Genomic DNA, 26,116 nt, shown 5'->3' with positions numbered 1-26,116 from the left:
TTCCAAGCTGTAGCTGTGTTGAGACCATAAGTTTTTTAGGTACCATTGAAGTTTCCTCATATGCAGCTTTGCACATGGGATTAGTAGGATGCAAGATGCCATGAACCCCAGAGCCTGCAGGACTTTCCTTGCAGTTAGCCTGGTGAAAGTTGCCATTTTGCTTAAGTATTGAGACAGTTGCCCTTGTTTGCCTGGCGTGAGGTAGGCCATCTGGGTGGTTGTATTCAAGCTGGTACCCAGGAACATTATTTGTTGAGAGGGTATTAGTTTTGATTTCTTTTTTTGACTGTGTATCCCAGTTAGTTCAACAGTTTTATTACAAACGCCAGGTGCTGCAATAGTATGTCCTTGCTGTCCGCTTGGATCAGGCAGTCATCCAGATATGAGTAGATTTGTATTCCTTGTAGTCTGCAGAAGGCGATTACTGATGCTAGGCATTTGGTAAACACTCTGGGCGTAGTAGATAAGCCAAAAGGCAACGCAGAGAATTGGTAATGGGTTGAACCTGCAAGAAATCTGAGGTATCTTCTGCAATCTTGTCTGATAGGGACATGCAGGTATGCCTCCTTGAGGTCCAATGTTACCAGCCAAGACTCCTTGCCCAGCATGGGAAGAAGTTGCTGTAATGTGAGCATCTTGAATTTTGGCACCTGTAGATGTGTGTTTAGGATGGATAGGTCTAAGATAGGTCTCCAATCTTTGTCTTTCCTTGGTACCAGGAATAGTCTGGAATAAAACCATTGACCTTGTTCTTTTGCAGGTACCTCTTGAATCGCTTTCATGTCCATGAGAGCGGAAATTTGTTTTTGTGCCTCTGCCCTTTGATTTTGTGGCAGGTTTGGCATGCCTCTCAGTTTTGGAAGGGTGTGAAAGTGGAATCTGTGGCCTCTGTCTATAATGTCCAGGATCCATTTGTCTTTTGTAACAATATGCCAGTTTTTTGAGAATAATGCCAGTTTTCCGCCCAAGGGTGCTGCCATTAAAGCTTTGCTTGGCAGGTGTAGGGGGAAGTCATTATGTCTGTTTTCTAAATGACTGTGATCTATCTTCTCCACCTCTTGGGGTTGGTGCTTGCCACTGTCTGGCTCTGAAAGATCCTTGAGGTTGCCCTCTACCCCTAGGGCGTCTGTATCTGCCCCTTTGAGGTCTGTCAGTGGCTGGAAATTTCCAATTTTTTGAAGGCCAGTTTCTGCTGAAACGTGGAGGTTGTACCTGCAGGAAATCCTTTACTGTTTGCATTGATTTAGCTTTTTCCTCCATTTTCTTTAGTACCTCCTCAGCTTCAACACCAAACAATACATCTTTTTGAAGAGGTGCATCTAATAATTTAGTCTTGACATGATCTGGTAAGGTTTGCTCTTTGAGCCAAGCATGCCTGCGTACAACAGACCCCGTAACAGCAGCTCTACATGAGGCCTCTAAAGCATCAAAACCACACTGCAAGGTATGTTTACCCACTTGCTCTGCACCATGCAACAAATCCTGCAACTCTTTTAAATCTGGTTGTTCTGGTTGTGCCATTTTGCTTTTCAACTGAGATAACAAAAACTGTTGATACTTTAGCATGTGGAATTGACAGTTTAATGCCCTCATAGTTAAAGTGGCAGAGGTGTACACCTTTTTCCCCCCACCTTTCTAAAGCTCTGGAATCCCTCTCTGAAGGTAATGGGTTTTTAGTAGTAGAGGCCGTAATTCCCTTGGGACCCTGTGAAATAGTTTCTGGGTCAGCAGTATGGCTTTTATATAGGAACTGGTGAGAATCAGGAACCCGGTAATACCTGTCTGGTTTAACAGGAGCTGTAGGTAAAGAATCTGGATTAAGGCTGGCTTCTGTGTACACATCATCCAATATATCTAAAACAGGAGGGATAGCCGGGGGCCTATGCTGGGGGAGCAAAAGAAATTCCCTGAGCCTTTTCTTGGAATCTGAGTAATCTTGGCCTTCCCAGTGAAAGTGTTCCCTCAATGTATGCAGGGTTTCCCCAAAAGAGTAGTCCTCTGTGGGGGGGGGGGGAACGGGACCGAGGGAATGGACTCCTCAGCATCAGAGTCTTCAAAAGCTGAATAGGCGTAATCCTGGTCCTGAGTGTTCTGAGGTAATAGAAGCTTGATCTGAGGAAGGGTAGTCTTCCTCTAATCTAGGTCTTTTGTCCGAGGGGGGTTGGGAACCCCTGATAAGAGTAATCAGATCCTCAGCCATTTTAAGCATCTGCTTTTTAGGCATGGGGCCTTGACAGGAGGTCTGAGGACCCTGTTTTTTGGTTTTCATGGCTGCTTTAGATTTAGTGAAAGCTTTAATAGAGAAGGAGGTAGGCCTGAAGACACCTTGAGAAATGGCAGGCCTGTCTAAATTCTGAGTTTCCCCGCCAAGAGTGGCGTCAGTATCTGCAGGAGGAATGGGGTCAAAGGAGCCTGCGACCTCGGGTACTGTAGTCACCGGTAATGAAGTGTCATCGGTACTCAGGGGCTGCATAGGCGCCTCGCTGAGAACCGGTAGTCGGCCTAAGCGTGGTCTTGGTAGTCGGTGCGGACCTCGGATGTCGGTCCTTATCTTTGCGTCTTTTGCTCAAAACTGGAGTCGGAGTATCCGACGACATGATATAATTAAATTTTTTGCCAAAATAATGAAGGGCGAACTCCGCCCGGCGCTTAATAGTGCGCTTGTTGAGTTTAGCACAAAAATGGCAAGCCGAGACGTCGTGGTCTGGGCCTAAGCAAGGTATACAGAAAGAGTAGAAATCCTTATGCGGTATTTGCTTCCCACAAGAAATGCAATTATTAACTTTGTCTGACATCGGTCTGAGGCAAGAAAAGTTTCCCCAATGGGGTACTTAGCTTTCAAGAAGACTTCGGCTGAAATACTTTCGTAAATCTCAGGAGCTGGCCGACCGGCACTTGCGAACTGCTTCTGCTTCGGGCACCGTGCGGCAAGAAAGAGTGAAGAAAATGGCGTAGGCTGCCTCTTTTGTACCCCTGCCGCACTGACTTCAGGGAATAAGCGACGACAACCGACGCCGGACCTAGACTTTGGAATTCGGCCGACAGAGGACCCGCCTGACGGCAGGATAACCCATCTGTAATGACTGCAGCTGTATGCACGATGAACATGTAACAAAGTCTCTGAGCCTTTTCTTAGATTCAGAATAATCTTGGCTCTCCCAGTGGAAATGCTCCCTCATGGTATGCGTTTCCCCAAAAGAATAATCCTCAGGAGGAGAGGCTGAAGGAATGGATTCTTCAGCATCAGAATCCTCATAGGGAAGCATGGAATAATCCTGTTCAGAAGAGGAATCAGAGGAAATAGAAACCTGATCAGAAGAATCATACTCTGTCTCTTGCCTAGGCGTCTTATCAGGAGGGGGATGGGAGCACCTGATCAAAGTAATTAGGTCTTCGGCCATTTTGACCATCTGTTTTTTAGGCATGGAAGCCTGAGTAGGAGAATGCTGTACTTGTTTCTTTGTCTTTAGAGCTGCTTTAGTCTTTGTCTTTGAAGCTGAAGATGGCTTAATATATAGTTGCGTAGGTCTGAAGACACCCTAAGAAGCCGATGCCTGCTCAGCGGCTCCGCACCCATCTGAGGGAATGATTTCCGAGTGTCCAATACCTTGAGTATCCAGAGGCCCAGTCAGCTCCACATGGGAGTCGGAAGCGGCCTGTGACTCTGAGGTTGCAGGCGCCAGGGGGCTGCGAAAGTGCCTCAGTGAGAACCTGCGAACCGGCGACTGGCCTAGCAGAGGCCTCGTCTGTTTTGGACCTCTGCTGCCTATCCTTTTCCTTGTCCTTGCGTTTTTTGCAAACTCCAATTGCCGGCTGTTCCGACAGCATTATATAATTAAATCTTCGGCCAAAGTAATGAAATGCAAAATTGAACCGATGCTTAATAGTGCGTTGGTTAAATCTAGCACAAAACCGACAGCTAGCAGTGTTGTGATCAGGGCCTAGGCAAGGAATACAGTAAAAGAGAAAATCCTTATGAGGTATTTGCTTCCCACAAGAAATACAATTGTTAACTTTTTCTGACATCGGTCTGGAGCAAGAAAAAAGTTTCCCCAACGGGGTACTTAGCTTTAATGAAGACTTCAGTTCTGAAATTCGGATTTGAAAATCTCAAGAGTCGGCCGACTGGCACTTGCGAACTGCTTTTGCTTCGGGCACTGCGCGGCAAGAAGGACTGAAAAAATGGCGTCGGCTGCATCTTTTATAACCCTGGCGCACTGACGTCAGGGAAGAGGCGACAGCAACCGACGCCGGACCTAGACTTTGGAATTCTGGCCGACTGAGGGTAGCCTGCCAGCAGGATAACCCAAGAGTAATGACTGCAACAGTGAAACACGATGAGCATCTGTGGTGTTGTCCGTCTCTATCAGTAGTTGTCCTGGATGAATTAAGTCCTTGAAGGCTGTCAGAGCATTCTGAACAGCTAGAATTCCTTTCTGGTTGATATGCAGATCCCTTTGATTTGGGCTCCATTTGCCCTGAATGCATCTCCCTGCCAGGTGGGACCCCCAAGCATAGTCTGATGCATCTGTAGTTAGGGTTTGGGTGGCAGGGGGTAGAGTGAATGACAATCCCTTGTTTTGGTGACATGTCTCTGCCCACCAAACTAACTCCTGATGTAGGCAGGGAATGAGAGGAATCATTGTTTCCAGGCTGTGACAATGTTGACTCCATAAACTTTTTAGGTACCATTGAAGTTTCCTCATATGCAGTCTCTCATATGGAATTAGTAGAGTGCAAGATACCATGAACCCCAAACCCTGCAGAATTTGTCTTGCAGATAACTGGGTTTTTGTTGCCATTTGTTTGAAGTATGTTGTCAATTGCATTTGTTTGTCTGGCGTGAGGTAAGCCATCTGGGCAGTTGTATTCAAGCTTGCACCCAGGAATTTAATTATTTGAGAGGGTAGCAGTTGTGACTTCTTTTCATTTATGGTGTACCCTAGGCATGCTAGAAGCCTTTTTACAAATGCCAGATGTTGAAGAAGAGTGTCCTTGTCCTCTGCCTGAATGAGACAATCGTCCAGATAAGGATACATTTGAATGTTTCTTTGTCAGCAGAATGCAATTACTGGTGCCAGGCACTTTGTAAAGACCCTGGGTGCAGTAGATAAGCCAAAGGGCAGTGCAGAGAATTGGTAATGCAAAAAACCTGCTTTGAAGCGGAGGTACATTCTGCATCATTCCCTTATTGGGATATGAAGGTATGCCTCTTAAGTCTAAAGTTACTAACCAAGCATTCTTGCCTATCATAGGCAGGAGCTATTGTAAAGTCAGCATTTTGAATTTTGGAATGTCCAGGAACGTGTTCAGAATCGATAAGTCCAGTACTGGACGCCATGAACTGTCTTTTCTGGGTACCAGGAAAAGTCTTGAATAAAATCTTTGTCATTTTTCCTTTTCTAGTACCGGTTGAATAGCTCCCATATCCATGAGGGACATGACTTGTTTCTGGGCCTCTGTCCACTGGTTTTGTGGCAGATCTGGCCATCGGTTTGGAATTGGCAAAGTATGGAAATGAAATCTGTACCCCTGGGATACTATGTTTAATACCCACTTGTCCTGGGTAATTAACTGCCAATTTTGAGCATGAAGTGCTAGTATTCCCCCTAAGGGGGCTGCCAAAAGATAAGTGCTTGGAGATGGTAGAGGAAAGTCATTGAGATTGCTTACTGTAGGGTTGTGCTTTGTTTCCTCCAGACTTGGAGGTGGAGGCACTCCACTGCTTTGACCTGTAGGAACCCTGTGATTGATATCTGGAGCCTTTTGAGTGCCTGGGTTTGCCCTGAGTGGCTCTGTTGGACACAAGAAACGACCAATTTTTAGTAGGCCAGTGCCTACTGAACCTGGATGGCTGCACTTGCAAGAAATATTTTACAGTTTGCATAGATTTAGCTTTGTCTTCCATTTTCTTTAAAACTTCTTCTGCCTTGTTACCAAATAGAGTATCATGCTGCAAAGGGGCATCTAACAATTTAGCTTTAACATGATCAGGCAGATTTTGCTCCTTGAGCCAGACATGCCTTCTAATCACAGATCCAGTAATGGCGGCTCTACAAGAGGCCTCCAAGGAATCAAAATCACATTGCAAAGTATGCTTTCCAACCTGTTCTGCTGAATGCAATAAATCCTGTAACTCTATTTTCCACACAATTAGAAATCAACATCATTTTCTGTTTCAGTAAGCCCATAACATGCTGTTGATATTTAAGCATATGAAACTGGCAGTTTAAAGCCCTGATTGCCAAGGTTGCAGACGTATAAACCTTCTTACCCCATCTATCCAGCACCCTGGAATCTCTATCTTAAGGGGTAGGATTTTTGGCTGTAGAAGCCTTGACACCCTTGGGACCCTGGGAAATAGTCTCAGGATCAGCAGCAGGATTTTTAAAAGAAATTTGTGGGAGTCAGGAAAGTACAGTTTTGTACCTACCATAAATGTAGATGTTCGAGTGCTAATACAGCTGCACTCATAACAGATGGGTTCTCCTGCCATCAGGCAGGTCCTCGGTCGGCCGAATTCCAAAGTCTAGGTCCGGCGTCGGTTGTCGTCGCTTCTTCCCTGACGTCAGTGCGACAGGGGTACAAATGAACCAGCCGACGCCATTTTCTTCAGTTTTTCTTGCCCCAGATGTCAGGTGCCCCCAGAAGGAAGGCAATACATAAATTTGTGTAATAAAGCAGTGCAATATAATCAAAATAGAGTAGTTGCAAGCAAATACACCATAAAAGAATACCCCAATCAGGTTGTATGAGGGTGTGTTAGCCTATAGGCCTGTCCCAAGAGGGGAACGAGGGAGGGAAACCTGTACTGCAACTGTATTAGCACTCGAACATCTACATTTATGGTAGGTACAAAACTGTACTATGTTCATCGTGCATACAGCTGCAGTCATAACAGATGGGTAGAATCCCAAAGCTAAGAAAGGGGTGGTAGGCACTAGGTGGAACTAGGAGGAGCCAGGATGCCCTGTAAGACTGCAGTGGCAAAGCCTGCTCTAGTTTTGGAGTATAATGGTAGGTGGTAGTGCTTGGAGAAGGTATGCACAGAACTCCAAGTGGCTGCTTCCAAAATATCTTTGGTAGGAACTCCTCTGAGGAAAGCTGCAGAGGTATCTGTGGCCCTTGTGGAGTGAGATCTGATGCCTGTAGGTACAGTTTTGCCATGAAAAGAATAGCAAAAGCGTATGCAGTGGGCTATCCATTTTGAGATGGTCTGTTTCGAAATTGGCTTTCCTTGAGCTCCTACAGCATAGGACACAAAGAGCTGTTCTGATTTTCTGAAAGGCTTTGTTCTGTCCAGATAATAACAGAGTTGTCTGTGGATGTCCAAGGAATGTAGTAATCTCTCCCCTTTGTTTTGAGGATTAGGATAAAAGGTAGGTAAGTGTATGGCCTGATTCAAAGCTACCCTGGATACCACTTTAGGCATAAAGGACGGGTTGGTTCGTAAGGAAACTCTGTCCTGATGGAAGATGATAAAAGGCTGCACAGCCATGAGAGCTTGTAGTTCTGAAACTCTACGAGCCGAGGTAATAGCCAGAAGGAAAGCTGTTTTCCAGGACAAATATTGCAAATCTGATGAGGCAGCTGGCTCAAAGGGAGGCAAGGTCAGTTTTTCCAGAATGAAATTGAGATTCCCAAGCAGGTATTGGTTGTTTCCTTGGGGGTCTTAGATTCTTAGCCCCTCTGAGGAACTGTCTTAAGAGAGGGTGTGAGAATAAGGGTGGATCAGTGTTGTATTCTGCAGAAATGGCTGAGGCATGGATTTTGATGGAGGAGAATGAAAGTCCACTGCTTAGCAGCTCAGCTAGATACTGTAGTATTTGAGGTAAATTCAGTTTTCCAGGATCCTGGCCCTTTTTCTCATTCCAGACACAAAACCGTTTCCATTTTGCGGAATAAGCTTTTCTAGTTGACGGCCTTCTGGCCTCCAAAATGACATCCTGCACCTCCTTGGAGAGTAGGGTCTGTTGTGATGCTAAGGAATCTTCCATGCGGCTAGATTGAGTGTTTTTAGCTGGTTGTGAAGAGTTTTGAAGCTGTGCTGAGTCAAGAGAAGAGGCATTAGAGGCAGGGTCCATGGTGGGGAATGCGTCAGGCTCCTCAGGAGTGGGTACCAGTGTTGTCTTGGCCAGTCCGGAGCAATGAGAATCATCTTTGGTCTGTCTGCTCTGGTTTTCAATAGAACTTTGGGCAGCAGAGGAAGAGGTGGGAAGGCATAAACTGTCATTGATGTCCAACTGAAAGAGAGAGCGTCCACTCTCCAGGCCTCTGGATGGAAAATCCTTGAGCAGAATTTTGTCAATTGGTGATTTTTGTAGGAGGCAAAGAGATCTATGTCTGGCCTTCCCCATGCTTGGATTATTTCTGTAAAAACTTTTGGATGCAACTTCCATTCGTGTGGATCTGTCATATTTCTGCTTAGGTTGTCTGCCAGCGTGTTTTCCTTGCCTGGCAAGTACTGTGCTTGTAGTTCGATTTGTAAGTCCATGGCCATGTTCCAAAGTGACATGGCCAGTCTGCATAGGGGGTATGAATGTGTTCCTCCCTGTTTGTTTATGTAGCACATAACTGTGGTGTTGTCCGTTCTTATCAATAGTTGACCTGGTTGCAGAAGGTCCTTGAAAGCTATAATAGCATTTATTACTGCTAGCATTTCCTTTTGATTGATGTGAAGGTGCTTTTCTTTTTGGGACCATTTGCCCTGAATGCACCGATCTGTCATGTGCGCCCCCCAGGCGTAGTCCGAGGCGTCTGTTGTGATGACTTGATTTGCTTGAGGCTTGCTGAATGGAAGACCTGTGTTTGTTTGGCATGCTTGAGCCCACCACAGAAATTCCTTTTGTAGACATGGAATTAGTGGTATTATTGTTTCCAAACTGTGGCTGTGTTGATACCATAGGTTTTTCAGGTACCATTGAAGTTTCCTCATATGCAGCTTTGCACATGGGATTAGTAAGATGCAAGATGCCATGAATCCCAGAGCCTGCAGGATTTTCCTTGCAGTCAGCCTGGTGCAATTTGCTAGTGCTCTGAAGTATTGAGTTAGTTGCCCCTGCTTCTCTGGCGTGAGGTAGGCCATCTGGGTGTTTGTGTCCAAGTTGGCACCCAGGAAAATTATCTTCCGAGAGGGTATTAGCCTTGATTTCTTTTTGTTGACTGTGTATCCCAGAGAGTTCAACAACATTATTACATAAGCCAGATGTTTCAGAAGAATGTGCTTGCTGTCTGCCTGGATCAGGCAGTCGTCCAAATAGGGGTATATTTGTATCCCTTGAAGTCTGCAGTAGGCAATTACTGATGCCAGGCATTTCGTGAATACTCTGGGCGCAGTAGATAAGCCAAAGGGCAATGCAGAAAATTGATAATGGATTGAACCTGCAAGAAATCTAAGGTATCTTCTGCAATTTTGTCTGACTGGGACATGCAGGTATGTCTCCTTGAGGTCCAATGTTACCAGCCAAGACTCCTTGCCCAGCATGGGAAGAAGTTGCTGTAGAGTGAGCATCTTGAATTTTGGTACGAGTAGAAATGTGTTTAGGATGGATAGGTCCAAAATAGGTCTCCAATCTTTTCCCTTCCTTGGTACCAGGAATAGCCTGGAATAAAAACCTTGACCTTGTTCGTGCGTAGGTACCTCTTGAATAGCTTTTGCCTTTGTGCCTCTGCCCTTTGATTGTGTGGCAGGTTTGGCATGCCTCTCATTTTTGGAAGGGTGTGAAAATGGAATCTGTAGCCTCTGTTTATAATGTCCAGGATCCATTTGTCTTTTGTGACAATATGCCAATTTTTTGAAAATAATGCCAGCTTTCCTCCTAAGGGGGCTGCCATTTGAGTCTTGCTTGACATGCAAAGGGGAAAGTCATTGGGCTTGCTTTCTGAATGATTGCGAGTTATCCTCACCACCTCTTTGTGTAGGAGCTTGCCATTGTCTGCCTCTAAACGATCCTTGGGATTGTCCTCTGCCCCTCGGGCGCCTGTATCTGCCTCTTTGGGGTCTGTCCGTGGCTGGAAAGGACCAATTTTTGGAAGGCCAATTTCTACTGAAACGTGGGGGTTGTACCTGTAGAAAATCTTTCACTGTTTGCATTGATTTAGCCTTTTCCCCCATTTTCCTTAATACCTCCTCAGCATTAGCACCAAATAATACATCCTTTTGAAGAGGGGCATCTAGCAATTTAGCTTTGACATGATCAGGCAAGGTTTGTTACTTGAGCCAGGCATGTCTACGTATGACTGATCCTGTAACAGCAGCTCTACATGAGGCCTCTAGGGCATCAAAACCACACTGTAAGGTATGCTTACCCACTTGTTCTGCACTATGCATCAAATCCTGCAACTCCTTCAAGTCTGGTTGTTCAGGTTGTGACATTTTACTTTTCAATTGTGATAACAAAAACTGTTGGTATTTTAGCATATGGAACTGACAGTTTAAGGCCCTCATGGTTAAGGTAGCCGAGGTATATACCTTTTTTCCCCACCTTTCTACGGATCTGGAATCTCTCTCGGAAGGTAATGGATTTTTAGCAGTGGAGGCCTTAATTCCCTTGGGGCCCTGTGAGATGGTTTCTGGGTCAGCAGCATGGCTTTTGTATAGAAATTGGTGCGAGTCAGGAACCCTGTAGTACCTGTCAGGCTTAACTGGGGCTGGAGGTAGAGAGTCCGGGTTAAGGCAGGCCTCCGAGTAAACATCATCTAGGATGTCCAAGACAGGAGGTATAGCCAGAGGCCTGTGCTGAGGTAGTAAGAGAAATTCCCTAAGCCTTTTCTTGGAATCTGAATAATCTTGGCCTTCCCAGTGGAAGTGTTCCCTTAAGGTATGCAAAGTTTCCCCAAATGAGTAATCCTCTGGGGGGGATACAGAAGGAATGGACTCCTCCGCATCAGAGTCTTCAAAATGTTCCTGATCATCAGAGTGCTCTGAAATAATGCAGCCCTGATCAGAGGAGGGGGATTCTTTTGTCCGGTGGGGGTTGAGAACCCCTGATAAGAGTAATTAAATCCTCAGCCATTTTAAGCATCTGTTTTTTAGGCATGGGGCCTGGAGATGGGCCCTGCGTAGCTTGTCTCTTAGAGTGCATGGCTGCTTTAGACTTAGTGAAAGCCTTGTTGGAGAAAGAAGAGGAAGGTCTGAAGACACCTTGAGTGGAGGTAGACCTGTCCACATTTTGAGGTTCAATGCCAAGAGTGGCTTCGGTATCTGTAGTCGGGGTGTGGGCCGAGGAGCCTGCGACCTCGGGCACAGGAGACACCGCCAATGAAGTGTTGTCGGTAGTCAGGGGCTGCGTAGGTGCCTCGCTGAGAACCGGACCACGTGTAGTTGGCTTTGGCGTGGTGTCGGTCGAGGCCACGGACCTCGTGTGTCGGTCCTTATCTTTGCGGTTTTTAGACAGAACTGGAGTCGGAGTATCCGACGACATAATATAGTTAAATGTTTTTCCAAAATAATGCTGGGCGAACTACGCCCGACGCTTAATGGTGCGTTTGTTGAATGTAGCACAAAAGCGACAGACCGAGACGTCGTGGTCTGGGCCTAAACAAGGTATACAGAGGGAATGGAAATCCTTATGCGGTATTTGCTTCCCACATGAAATACAATTATTAACTTTGTCTGACATCGGTCTGAGGCAAGAAAAGTTTCCAACGGGTACTTAGCTTTCAAGAAGACTTCGGTTTCAAAATTTTCGTAATTTCAGGAGCTGGCCGACCGGCACTTGCGAACTGCTTCTGCTTCGGGCACCACGCGGCAAGGAAGACTGAAGAAAATGGCGTCGGCTGGTTCATTTATACCCCTGTCGCACTGGCGTCAGGGAAGAAGCAACGACAACCGACGCCGGACCTAGACTTTGGAATTCGGCCGACCGAGGACCCGCCTGACGGCAGGAGAACCCATCTGTTATGACTGCAGCTGTATGCACAATGAACATCCATGTAATATCTGTCTGGCTTACTAGGAGCCAGAGGCAGGGAATCAGGAGCCATGCTGGATTCCGAGAACACATCATCAACAATGTCTAGTACAGGAGGTATTGCCAAAGGCCTATGCAGAGGAAGAAGGAAATCCCTAAGCCTCTTTTTTGATTCAGAGAATTCCTGACTCTCCCAGTGAAAATGTTCCCTTAAAGTATGCAGTGTCTCTCCAAAAGAGTAATCCTCAGGAGGAGATGCAGATGGGATGGATTCCTCTGCATCAGAATCCTCATAAGGTGGAATAGAAAATTCCTGATCAGATGAGGAATCAGAAGAAATGGAAACCTGATCTGAAGATTCATAATCAGTGCCTTGCCTAGGCCTCTTAGCAGGGGAGTGATTGGGAACACCTGATTAAGGTAATTAAATCCTCAGCCATTTTGATCTGTTTTTTAGGCATAGGGGCCTGAGCACGTGGCTCATGCATCACTTTTTTTAGACATAGAAGTTGTCTTTGACCTTGCTTTTGTTGCTGGCGTCGGTTTAATATAAAAGTGTTGAGGCCTGAAAACACCCTCAGAAACAGGTGCCTGCTCAGCGGCTCCGGACCAATCCAAGTGAGAGACATCCGCGGGTTCAATACTTTGCGAATCTCGTGGCATACCGGACTCCGAATGGGTCTCGGTAGAGGCCTGCGACTCAAAAAGTAGCAGGTATCAGGGGCTGCAAAAGCACCTCATTGAGTACCGGCGAACCGGCGACTGGCTTAGGAGAAGCTTCGTCGTCAGTTTTGGACCACGACGGTCTGTCTCTGTCTTTTTCCTTGTGTTTTTTTGTGAATTCCGGTAGTCTGATTGCTAACAGAAGACATTTCAGGGTAGTTAAATCTTGAACCAAAATATTTAGAAGCAAAAATATACAGACGCTTAATAGTGCGTTGGTTAAATTTAGCACAAAACCGACAGCAAGGCACGTTGTGATCAGGGTCTAGGCAAGGAATACAGTACAAATGAAAATCCTTATGAGGTATTTGCTTCACACAAGTAATGCAATTATTAACTTTTACTGACATCGGTAAGGAGCAAGAAAATGTTTCCCCAACGAGGTACTTAGTTTTAGTTTGAAGACTTCGGTTCTGAAACTCGAAAACGAAAATTTCAGGAGTCGGCCGACCAGCACTTGCGAACTGCTTCTGCTTTGGGCACCGAGCGGGCAAGAAAGACCGATTAAAATGGCGCCGGTTGCATGTTTTATACCCCTGATGACCTGACATGTCATGTCCTGTCATGGAAGAGGAGACAGCAACCGACGCAGGACCCAAGATTTTGTTATTCAGGCCAACTGAGGGCAACCTGCCAGCAGATTACCCAAATGTAATGACTGTAACACTGAAACACGAAGAACATCCATGGTTTTGGCACCATTTGTTAGTCAGACACAGAACTTCTTAAAGAATGCTACTGTCTGTAGGGGAGTCGATGATGACTCCCTGCTTGCAATCATCTGCAAACTTAGTCAGCCATAAACCTTCAGTACTGCTTCCACTTCAGAGAAATAGATGACAAAAAACAGCAAGCCCAGTAATGAGGCCTGGAGGATTCAGTTAGTGATTGGCCTCTTGGTGGAGATGGCCTCACCTATTTTAACTTCCCAAGTCCCATCAGTGAACCAGTTGGCTATCCCAGTGGGTGAAAATGGTTTATACCTCATTTAGTGAGCTTTTTTACAATGCCCAAGTGAGGTATCAAAAGCCTTGGCCAGGTTGAGGTGAGCTGCGTGCACAGTCTTGCCCTCATTCATTGCTTCGGTATCCCAATTAAAGAAATCCAGCAGGTTTAACAAGCATGATTTCCTTTAACAAAGCTGAACTGTGATGGGTCCAACATTTGCAGGTTACCTATGTCCTTGTGTTTCATGTCCATTCAGATTCAATTCCACGGTCATACATATGAAGTTGATCAGACGTATGGGTCTGTATTTACCCGGGTCAGTGGTTGTACCATTTTTGTGCAGAGGAATGACTGTAGCCATCTAACAATCCTTGGACACAAAACCTGACTGTAGGCTCCAATTGAAAAGTGACTCAACTGGACCAGAGGGGTTATGTTTCATGCCATTTAGTAAGCATCCCAAGATGTTATCAAGACCAACTGATGCAGTGTTTTTGGCCTTGGAAAGTGCAAGGATGACGCCTTGGAAAGTGCAAGGATGACCTGTCCCACAGTAATGTTTTGTGGGATTGGGTGTGGTATGTGGTACTTCCTTTGGACTATCGGGGGAGCTGGGGAGAGAAATTTGACCAGAACCTGTCAGCTAAAAGGTTGGCAATAGCCTCTAGTTCAGCTTCAGTGATGCCATTTACAGTAAAGTCCACTACATTGTTGCATATTTCCCTTGAGGTTACAGACATAGCTGTAAAAAGCTTCGTTTGTCCTTTGCCTGAGAAGCTATTTTTTCCTTCAGATTTAGCATTTGGAGTAGTAACCATCTTAACTGCCTGTTTAGATTGGTCAGGCGGCTTTTAGTATGTTGGGCTTTGTTCCTCCTACTCTTGCCAGAATTGTTTTTTTCTTTTGTTGTAGAATGGATTGATACTGTGATTCCACCAAAGTGGCTTGTCTTTTGAGTTTGTCTTATTCTGACTGTGTGTGCACAGCTCGCTCTATATACAGCTATCAATATGGCTGTACAGGGATTTTGTAAAGAGATCAGCATGTGCTGTAGTGTTTACTGGGTTTGGAGGTGCTTGGAATTTAGCCAAGCTATCATCTAGTAGACGGAGGTTAGCTTTGGAATACTTCTTAAAGTTTTTTGCTTTTAATGGATCCCCCCCATTTCATTTTTATTTTAAGTAATACTGCCTTATTGTCAGATGGCGGCCACGGTGGTGCAGCGGTTAGCGTTGTCGCCTCACAGCAAGAGGTTCTCTGGTTTGATCCTCGGCTGGGGTGCCTTCTGTGCAGAGTCTGCAAGTCCTCCGTGTGGTCGCGTGGGTTTCCTCCGGGTGCTCCGGTTTCCTCCCACATCCCAAAGACATGCTGTAGGTGGATTGGACACTCTAAATTGGCCCTAGGTGTGAGTGCGTGTGTGTGTCTTCCATGGAAGGTTGGGCACCGGACTTGCAACTCGACACCGTAAAACTCTATTGCCCAATCATGAGCAGACAGGTGATCTGCTGTGGTGACCCCTAACCGGGAAAAAGCCGAAAGAAGAACTGCCTTGTAGTCAGATCTGACAAGCGAAGACATTACACTGGGTGAAAAACATCGCTCCCCCATATTCATGAGTACAGGTTCAATGATGTTTGGAACCCCGGTAGGAGAATGAACCAAATGTTCCAGGATGTTGGAATTAAAGTTTATAAATCATTGGGCTTGTGCATTAGAAGTGATTCCCAATCTACAAAGGGGTAGTTAAGATCCCCCATAAATATCGTATTGGGTTGAGCAGTAAGGAACTGTAGTACACTGAAATAGGTAGTATGGGTTTCTTGGGACATGGAGGGGGCATACAGGTTACAATGATAGGGTACGAGACCATGATTATGGTGAGCTGCACAAGTACAAGTTCAGATGGGTCACAGACTAGCTAGTCTGGATGTGAGGTTGTTTTTAATATAGACAGACTCCTCCACTTTTAGTTCCCTCCTGTGCAGTAGCTGGTCTAAAAATGTGAAAGACATTATAAACTTGTACCGATGGGGTACTCTCCGTGTCTTTAAACCACTTCACTACTACACAGATGTCTACACTCTCCAGTGACAGGAAGGCTTGCATGCAGTTGAGCTTCTTGTTAAGACTTCTAGCATGCAGCAGTACCACTTTCAGATATTCCTTTGTAAATTCAGTTAAGTTGGAAGGTTCATCAGTTTGGCATTGCCTAAAAAAGGGCACTATGTGGGTGGAAACGGTCTTTGCCAATATCCGAAAGCCTAAGGGATAAGTGCAGACCATCCCTGTCAAAGCAGCAAGGTCTGTCAACCATGCCCGCCCAGGCCATCAAATACTGTACTCCCTTGTATGGACACCAGAAGCTAAGCCAGTTGTGAAAATCAATTATTTTCTGTTGGCAACATGGCATCATCTTTGGAGAAGGTAGTATGTTGCTCATTGCTAGGATCATACCTGCCTGAGATACAATCATGTCTAATTTCATATAGTCAAGGGAGATGCATCTCAGGTCATTAGCACCCACATGGACTATAACACAGTCATACTGGTAAACCTGTAGTTTAATGACCTGAGTGCTTGTGTGACTTGATACATCTTAGTCCTGGAAAGGCAGACAACTATGACTCTTCTCCTTACTCAGTCTGGTGGGGGAACATCAGTGTGCCTCACTATAGAAACATCAGTTACCAGGAAATTTGGCTGTTCATAGGTGATTACTGGGTTAATTGCACAAGAGCCCTTACACGCCTAGCCAATAATACCCACGATATGACAGTATTACATACTAATTCCACAGATAAGGGATGGGGTAGTACCAGGGTAGGTCTTTGGGTTTTGGAGCCTTGGGTCATTTTACAGACTGCCTCTGTCCATTAGAGACAAGGGCAGTACCCAGAGAGTGAATTTATGGCTCCTCAGTCATTTACTCAAATACTTTTTGGAGAGAGTGAGGGATGGACTTTGTTTTATGAAGATGGGAATTTATTCCATAGATGAGGTAACCTTTGGGATACAAATCTGTCTCTCCAGCAAATTCTGTTGAGAGTCACAAATAAGGTTCAGTTCCACGGAATGCATAACCCTTACATCATTTTTCTTGTGAATATGCAACATTTTCATCAGGGCTGGATCAGAGAATGCCTTGTAGGTCAAGCATAAGTCAACTCTGAATAAACGACATGAGACAGAGTAAATGGATAGGGCCTTTAGTCGGCCTGCATAAGTCATGTGGTTTACACTTTGTATTTTAGTAAGAAACTTCTGGGGCTGCTCCAGTTTGTAAGTGCCCAGCTGGATACATGCAGATGGGAGCAATGCAGTCAATTATGGGCCTGATGAGGGCCAAGTACAATAGTACCACAATTTACTTTTATCTTGATTCTATGCCTTTACTTGTACGTTAAGTCACAAATGATTTTCCTGATACCGTAGCTACCTGGTGGCCAAAGTTTAGATTACTATATCTGTGCTCCTAGGTCCCTCACCACAGGATCTACTTTTAGGGGTGTGTTACCAATATTATAATTTGCAGGGATATCTGATTTACCAAAGAGTATGCCTGCGCATTTGTTAGCACTTAGCCTCCGACCACGGTTTTGGCACCAGTCGTTTGTCATTTTCAGGCCTGTTTGCAGGATGTAAACATCGTTTGGGGATTCAATAGTTGCTTACAGTCATCAGTAAGCTTGGTGAGCCAGAGGTCCCCAACATTGGTATATACTTCTCTGAAGCGAAGGCCAAACAGGAGGGGCCCCGACACTAAGCCCTATGGGACACTGCTAATAACTGGTTTCTTATCAGAGGTGGATTCACCTATCCAGAAGTATCCTGTCAGTGAGCTAGTTTGCCACATATCTGATGATGTAGGAGTTTATGCCTAACTCAATAAGTTCATCTATGTTCCCAAAGTGGGGTACTGTGTCAAAAGCTTTGGCCATATCTAGATAAACAGTGTTTACTGTTTTACTCTCCACCATGCCCTGGTGACTTTCTCAAGAGTCCATCAGATTCAGCAGGTCTGGTCCAGTGTTTGGAGAGTTCCTATGTCTCTAAGCAATCATCTCCATGATAATTCTCTCCATGGCCTTGCAGACCAGACTGGTCAAGATTATGGGTCTGTAGTTCCCTGAGACAGTTGATGGGCCCCCCCTTAGGCAGTGCAGTCCTCCAGTCATCTGGAACAAAGCCCATCTTGTAGGCTGCAGTTAAACAGAATTTCTAGTGGTTGTAATGGATTGTTTTAAGCTATTTAAGAAGCATCCTGAAATGTTGTCGGGAGACATGGAGGCAGTTTTTGGCTTTTGCAAGTACAGTAAGGACCCTTTCCCTCGTAATGACCAGGAGGAGGATGGCTGCAGTTGTTTCTTTGGGTGTGGTGGGAGATGATAGGGAGAAGCTTGAATTGAACTAGTCAGTCAGCAGGTTTGCTATAGTTTCAGGCTGGATGTACGTGTTGCCATTCATGATTAACTTGGTACGTTGCTGCGCACTTCCCCAGAGATTACAAACATAATTATAAAAAAAAAAAAAAAAAAAACCTTATAACCATAATAGCACCTAGGAAGCTATCTTTGCCTCATAGTTTCCTTTGGCAGATTTGACCAGCTCTCCAATTTGTTTGTTTAGACAGGTGAGTGTCTTCTTGCACTGTTTTGTCTGCTCATTTTTTGGCTCTGAAAAGTTTTTTTTTCCTTTAGTTAAATAGTCTACTTATGCTAAGGGTCCATCAGGGTTGTTTATTTTTGCCAGTAATCACAGGTTCCACTCGGATAGGTACTGCCAGCCCTATGCAGCTACGAATGTGGTTGTACAGTGCTTTTGTATACAGCTCACAGCAGGCCTCAGTGTCATCCGGGTTCAGAGGGACTTGGAAGTTTAATAAGCTGTCACTTGCTATGAGGCAACTGGACTTAGCAAAGTTCTTAACAAGTTTGGAGTTTGATAGGAGTTCTACATTAGTTTTAATACTAGAGGAGGTCATTATGTGGTCATATCTTACCAGGGAGAAGTTAATGCACAGGAGGTAGCAGCATATCCTTATATTCGTGAGTACTAGGTCTAGGACATTTGTAACTCTAGATGGGAACTAACTACTTGCTTCAGTGTGTTTGCTTTGACAAAGTCCAAAAACTTCTAAGTAAGTGAATTATGGGTCGTATAAGTCTCCCAGTTTATGGAGGAGTAGTTGAAGTCACCCATAAGTATGGTGTTAAGTTAAATGTTAAGAGATTCCAGTAGGTTTCGGTAGGAGGTGTGGTTTCCCAGACTCACGTTAGGGGAGAGGGGCTCGTACCTATGGTTATAGCTGGACAACTCAAGCGAGTCATTTTGTTGGACTGGTCTAGCAGTATACTTGTCCTTTATGAACAGTGAGACACTTCCTCCCTTTATTTTATCCTGAACTGATGGGGATCGAAATGTATGAAAGACACTGTGATCTTTGACAGCCAAGGTGTTTTCCATGTTTCTGAACCATGTTTCCATGACTGCACATGGTCTGTGTTATTCAAGGTGAGGAGCGTCTTCAGGGACTGCAGTTTATTTAAACTACTAGTACTGAGCAGCAGTACCTTTCGGTAGTCGTGATTTTTGTTATGTTGGAGGGTTTGACAACTTGGCACAGACTAAAAATGGCACTATGGGGATAAAGTCTTTGTCAATATCCAGAAGCCAAGTGGTGACAAGTAGAAACCACCTCTGGCAAAATATCGTTGTTTGTCAATCATGTCTCCCCAGGCTGACAGACATCTGATCCCATTGTTGTGACACCAGAAACTAACCCAACTGTTACAGTCAATCATTTTTTGCTGTACTGCAGTATCATCACTGATGAAGGTAGGATGCTACTCCACGCTAGATTCACACCTGCCTGGGGCTCACAGAGAGTTCCAACATCTCTCTCTTTATGTAGTCCATCAAGGTACGTCTTGGGTTATGCCCACATGGATTATGACCATGTCATACTGGTGCACGTGGTTTAAAGACCTAAGTGTATGCTTCATCTGGCAGAACCTGGCTCCAGACAGACAGCTCACTGTGATCTTCTCCTTGTTTAGCTGCTAAGGGGGACATCAGTATGTCTTACAATGGAATCCCTAATAACTAGAATATTTGGGTGTGTGTTGCCTTACAGGCTTGGAAGTGCAGTTACTATGATTTTCAGAGTTGTCTTTCAGTGTGCACAGGCCACTGAGAAATACTTTTAGGAGGTCTTGCAGGTTTCAACAGACAAGTGAGCATCTCCAATTATGTGTGGGTCTATGTGTTTGTTCCTTAGTGTTGGTAGTGAATGTTTTGGGTGTTACACTGACAACCTGGTTTGCATTTTTCCTACGTGTATGTGACAAGCTTTGCCTCCAATGACATTGTGTATCGACATCTCTCACACAATGTGTTTGTATGTTCTAAGATTAAATGGTTGTCAGTGAACACGAGGCAATGACTACACTGCATCAGGATGCCCATATCCACCAGGCCAGAAAATGAAATGACAGGTAACTGCCTCTCCATTATACCAGATCCTTAGTGGAGGGGAAGGAGAAAGGAAGAGTAACTTTAAGGTCTAAGTGAGAGTGTTTAGTAGTATACTATTAAATAACCTGCAGTGGTGCTGCCCTCTGGACAAACTGGCAGCTCTTCAAGTAGCTATGAACAGTGAGAGACTATGGAGAGTGGTTTCTATAGAGTATTTTAAACTGGAGAGGTTTGCTTAATACACAAGGCACAGGAAACCATGCAAGGCTTTTATACCAGCAGGACGACAGACTTTTACACAGTTAAACACTCAAGCCAATCAGATAAATACACGATAAAGCCTTCCACCAGCAGTTCCCAACTCGGGTGAGTTGAATCAGCCCTCTGCTCCCGATAGTGCATAAAAAATCCCTCAATGTAAAACAAACTGGTTTTGAATTCAAGTGCAATAACACATTTACAAAAGGCAGAATTCCTACAGTATCAGGAATCCCCAGAAATACGTTTTCAAACCCTGAGAAAAGTTCCCAAATACAGAACAATGTATGCAAATGTAGAACTTCTACAAAGAAACTTTTGCAAAACTTATTTTGGCAAACTCAGGACAGCTTTTGCAGTATCAGAGGAAGTTAGGAAATATCGAAATACTGTTAAAACCAACAGATGGCATTTCTTTAACAAGTGCAGGCTGAAAAACAGTGATAATTTCAACCAAATCAATAAATGCAGTACATAACTGTTAAATAGCACCGATATAGGTAGAACAAGTGCAAAAAAAAAATACTTACGTCACCTCTGTAGGTCTACAGATGGTTTTACATGAACCCAAGGTCTTGTAGTCACAGGTGTCCAAGCCAGGGAAAGGGAAGCTCTGAATATATATGCTAGTGCTGGTTTGTCTTAAAGATTTAGTAGTAAAGGCACTGGATAGAGTGTTACTACATGTAGATGAAGGAGATGTTTTAAAGGAGTGTTTACATGATTGTGCTGTGCAGCAGAGCTTAGTGTTTTAGGAAGGTTACCTTTAAGCTCAGCAAATAAACTACACGTAACCATCCAAAAATCCCATAATAAAGCAGGAGACTTCCTCTTCTCTAATTCCATCGGAAAGATGTGGAATAGGCTCCCCAGTAACCTTCAACTGCTCTCATCACTACCACTTTTCAAGCACCAACTAAAATTACTCCTCAAAGCACAATGGCTATGCCCATGTACTAACCCTGACTAACACTAACCATATTTTTTACTATTTCCCTTCCCTTCCCCCATCCTCCTATCAGGATGAGAAAACCTTCACCTATTTAACATAGTACTCCTTTCTTACTAATCTCCCCTTGGTTCATTACTGAAACCTATTCCAGCTCCTGCCACTCCAAGTATCTACTTGTATGTATCCTATGCCTTTTCTGAACAGGTACAATAAGGAATCTTCCATCTCCTCCATACTTTTTTGCAAATCACATATTGACCTCTACACCTCTGCTGAGCTTCTAAAACTATTATATGCCCTAACCTTCATACAACTTTTTCTTCACTTAATACTACGTTCTACTATGTTAGCCTACTGTAAATATTGCATTGTTATCTTAAATGTTATGTATCTTTACTGCTTTGATGTTAGCTTTTTTTTTTTTTTTTACTATGATAGCTCATAGCATTAAATGCATTAGCATAATTTATATGTTTTAGTTTAAGCCGTCTTTATTGCCCTTTTTTCTGTACATTTAGTTTAAAGTTTGGAGCTTTTCTCCCTGGGCCTCTACTGAAAATGGACATGTATCCAGTTAGACTAGCCCGGTCAACAAATGTAAAATAAAAAAATAAAATAAAGTGTCTCAGCATAAGTAGTTTTGTGTGTAGGGCTTTACCATGTGCAGTACGTATGATGCAAGCGTCACTGACAGCCCCTACAGATTTAGTTTTGGTTGTATGAGAGACTTTTACCTCCTGTGTTAAGGTGCATTTACACCTCTCACATACTTTGTTTGTTTTACTAAGAATAAGTGAGCTGTCAGTGTACGTGGGGCAATTGCTGCAATTCCTAAGAATAGCTGCGGTGGTGGTGCTGCGGTAGCATTGTCGCCTAATAGCAAGACGTTGTCCCGTTCGATTCTCAGCTAGAGCGTCTTCTGTGTGGAGGCATACGTGAATGTGGCGTGCCTTCGTTGAAGGTTGTGCGTCAGGGCTGGTAACCCGGTACGTAAAAATCCACTACCAATCATTAGCAGACCGGAGGTCCGCTGTGGCGACCCCTAACCGGGAAAAGCCGAAAGACGCAAACAAACACATCTCAACCAGACTGGCCACAGACAAAGTCGGTAAGTGCAAATCGATGGCAACTGATCTACTAGAGAAGAGCAAAGGAAATTTAAATATTAAACAGGTCAATAACTCAAGAAACTTGATGAACAATGCCTAGCTATGTGCAGACTAGATACTCTAGTAGTTTAAAAAAAAAATCTGTCTAGACAGTAAGGGGATTTTAAAGGAAACTCAGATCAGCATCTACACAGATTACAAGAAGGAACTGCGCTGCAAGATATCGGCATCTATACAGATCACTGCTAGGCATAGAGGACAGTGGTTCTAACTAAAGACTGAAAAAAAAAAAGGTCAAAAAGTACAGATATTAAACACAAACAGTTAATACAGCTGTGGCAAAAACAATGCAAAAAAAAAAAAAAAAATGAGTGGATATAGCAATGCAAGCCTTGGCTTTTGTAGAGTTTAGCAGAAACTTGCAAGAAGCATGCTCGCCAAACATCTCGGAGCTCATAGGTTATGAGCCAAGCGTTGTGTAACTACAAAGCTTAAATAGCAGCAGAGTCAATTAAAAAAATGCAAACAAGGCCCTGTGACCAATCAATAACCGCGCTCTTTCCTCTACACAATCCCAGGCCAAAAAATGACTTCAGTTCCCTCTACTTTTACTGAAGTGAAACCAAGTCAGTTCTAACTACTGTACTGTAGAGATGGTCAAAAAGTGAAGATATTCAACACAGTCGATTTATGCAATGAAAAACAAGTGCCAAAACAGTGGATAAGGTAATGTAAGTCTTAACTTTTGTAGAGTTTATCAGAAACTAGCAACACTTATCAAGTTGTGCAGTCAAATGTTGCCAAACGCCTCAGGCACAGAGATTCACATTTTAAACAAATTAGCCCTCTAATCAATCAAATTAAAGGCACAATAAGACTTACACCAGCAATTTACAGTTTAGAAGGGCATAGGCTACCTCCTCTTCTGCAGAGTATAGTCTACAAACCTTCCTAACAAGATAACTAGATTGGAGCGCAAGTGATTGAGAACTTAGAGGCTTAGCAGTAAAAGTTACAACGTAATCAGGCTACTAACTGGGTCCAATGAATTTAAACCTACTGTACAGTTCTCATCTACATCCTGACAAAGAGATCCATATCCATCACTGTAATCACTAAACCCACAGTTCTTGGAAGTAAAAGCGGCACAACACAGACTGATTTATTTCAGATACGTTCTATAACAAAGGTTCCCATCCAAAGGAAGATGGGACCCTTTCCAAAGCTGGCACTCGTAAGCTGCACCTTAGCCACTTTGTCCTACAGATCCCCATCTGGTTCTCTTGACAGGGTAGGATGCCTGGCAAAAGGAGACAGTAGGTCTGGGAAGAACTATGGAAGGGAGTCATACAGCCTCTGGCTATCACTGTCCTTATTCACCTGTCTTTTATGATTGACAGCCCCACGCACAAGTGAATTTTTATTTTTTAATTTTTATTTATCCTTTGCTGACCAAATTAGTCCTACTAGGTTAGTAGCCTCTTTTTACTGGAGACCCAAGGTGTTTTTTATACTATTAGTTGACTGGAATAGTTGGCAAATGACAAGTAACAATCCAAACTTAACAGAATACTGTTAGCTTTGTCTCAAATACAAAAAAAAAAAAACCTCTGATTGTAAATAGTCTGGGGCAGTATTTCACATACCGCAGCTCTACACACAGGGTTACTGCTAAAGGGGGTTAAGTTAAAGGAAAACTCGACCCTAGAACTAAAAAAAAAAAAAAAACAATTTTTTCTCGGTCTGTTTCCTGACCTATTTTAACACCTCAAAATCACTTAAGTGCTTTGTTTGTAATTTTAGCCTGTTTTCCACAACATGGCTACCAATGAGGCTTGATGCATCAACATGATCTTGTTCTCCTGCAACCCCTTCTCTTTCCCATAATGCTTTGTATGACTCATGCCAGACAAAAGGAAGTAAAGTACAGTTTTGTACCTACCATAAAAATGTCCGTCCAACTTAGCATCTGCAGTCATAATTTCCTCAGTGTTTCTTGCCCCAGATGCCAGTAGCCCTGTTGCAGGTAAAAAATTGGAGATATGCCAATTTCCATAGATAGAGGTAAGGTAAACACATAAGCATATATGTATATATATACATACAAACACAATAAAGAGACTCCCAACAGCCTACAGCTAGGAGGGTAAACACCCTAGGTACCCTAGAGGGGAAGAGGAGAGGAGGAATCCTAATCCTGACTGCAGATGCTATCAGACATCTCATCTACATTTGGTAGTACTAAAACTACTATGGTCTTCATGGATGCATCTGCAGTCCCAAATATAACTAGCAATCAGGGGAACTAGGGAGGAGGAGGATAGAGGATATATGGTGATGTTTAGGATCCCTTAGGATCCAAAGCAGCAAAGCCCCATGCTATCATGAATAATAAAAATGGCAAATTATAATGCAGGGCAAATGCATGCACGGAGGTCCAAGCGGCGCAATAATAATGTCTTTGGTTGCTTTTCATTAAGAAGTTTAGGGGCTGTTCTGTGCCTTAGGCTGGTAGGTTGAGTGTTCTGGAATTGGTTTTCCATGGAAGGAGTTCATATATCAGATGCAATTTCCTATCCATTTGAGATTGACTGTTTAGAATTCTTCTGGTGGGAAGCAGCTGGAATGGATTCTTCAGCATCAGAATCTTCAAAATTGGAGAAGGAGGCCAGGGTGGTCAGTTATGTCTGATTCATCATCAGATCATCAGGAACACTGGCTCAGGGGGGCTCTCTCTGCCTCTCTTCTCTGGGGGCTGAGAGAGGAGCCCTGTCTGAATGGAGATCCTCTAATTAAAAAAAAAAAAAAATCTATCTTCACGCAAAGAATTTGAGAAAGAACTAGAAGAGGGGGGGGATGAGGGGCACTGATTTAGTAGTCTCTTGGCTGCACCGAAGACCAACAGAGATGGCGTCGGGTGGAGTGCGACATCAGCCGAAGCCGGACCCGGACTTTGGAATCCGGCCGACTGCAGGGCTGCCTGACGACAGGACCGACTGCAGGGCTGCCTGACGACAGGACAACCCACTTGTTATGACTGCAGATGCATCCATGAAGGACATCTGTGAATTCCCATGCCACTGACACATAACGGGATTTGAGTGAGTCACTGTTATCTTCTTTGCCTTTTGTAAAAGGACTGCTTCTTTTCAGTCTCTAATCACCCTCATTTATGTTTGGCTCAGACCTTGTTTTACACTATACTTAGAATTTATCCAGCTAAAGCAAGAAAAGTAGCTAAACTGCAGGCCTTTGTTCGGCGTTTTCTTTTGTAGTTCACGAGGAACTGACGGTCCCCTTTCCCCACACTACACACAAACTAGTCCTGAATGGGATATATTCCACTACTGGACACGGACAAGTAATATTACACAAAACACTAATTCAACTACTTGAATGTCTTCAGGATGTGGAAACAAGAAGCCCCAAGTAAAAACTCACGTAGACACACACAGGAAGGACAAATTAACTTCATACAGAAGGCATCTGAGACGCAAACCAAACCAGAAAACCAAATGCTGTAAAAGCAGCTATACTAACCATTGGACCATTACACTAATTAGGACCAACCAGTTAACTGAAATTGCTCTTACCCTGAAAATTCTGTATGGTGTGTACATCCCAAAGCTAGATTATTTGCACATATGACTTTCCTCATAACACCAAACATGGTATAAATGAAGACTAAAAATAAAATGAAAACACACAGTCTAAACAATGCTAGGTCAGGTGTTACAACT

At 44.0% G+C, this 26,116-nt stretch overlaps 1 protein-coding gene across 2 annotated transcripts in view; it reads right to left on the bottom strand.

Moving 5' to 3' along the window:
• FAM193A (family with sequence similarity 193 member A) overlaps positions 1-26,116 on the bottom strand; it is a 2,395,037-nt gene that overhangs the window by 2,174,717 nt on the left and 194,204 nt on the right. The window lies entirely within an intron of this gene.

The sequence above is a fragment of the Protopterus annectens genome, chromosome 2.part1, assembly GCF_019279795.1.
Source record: "Protopterus annectens isolate FY-2018-M chromosome 2.part1, PAN1.0, whole genome shotgun sequence".
Taxonomy (NCBI): Eukaryota; Metazoa; Chordata; order Ceratodontiformes; family Protopteridae; genus Protopterus; species Protopterus annectens.
Note: the sequence above shows the minus strand (reverse complement) of the source record. Positions and strands in the feature narration are given on the sequence as shown.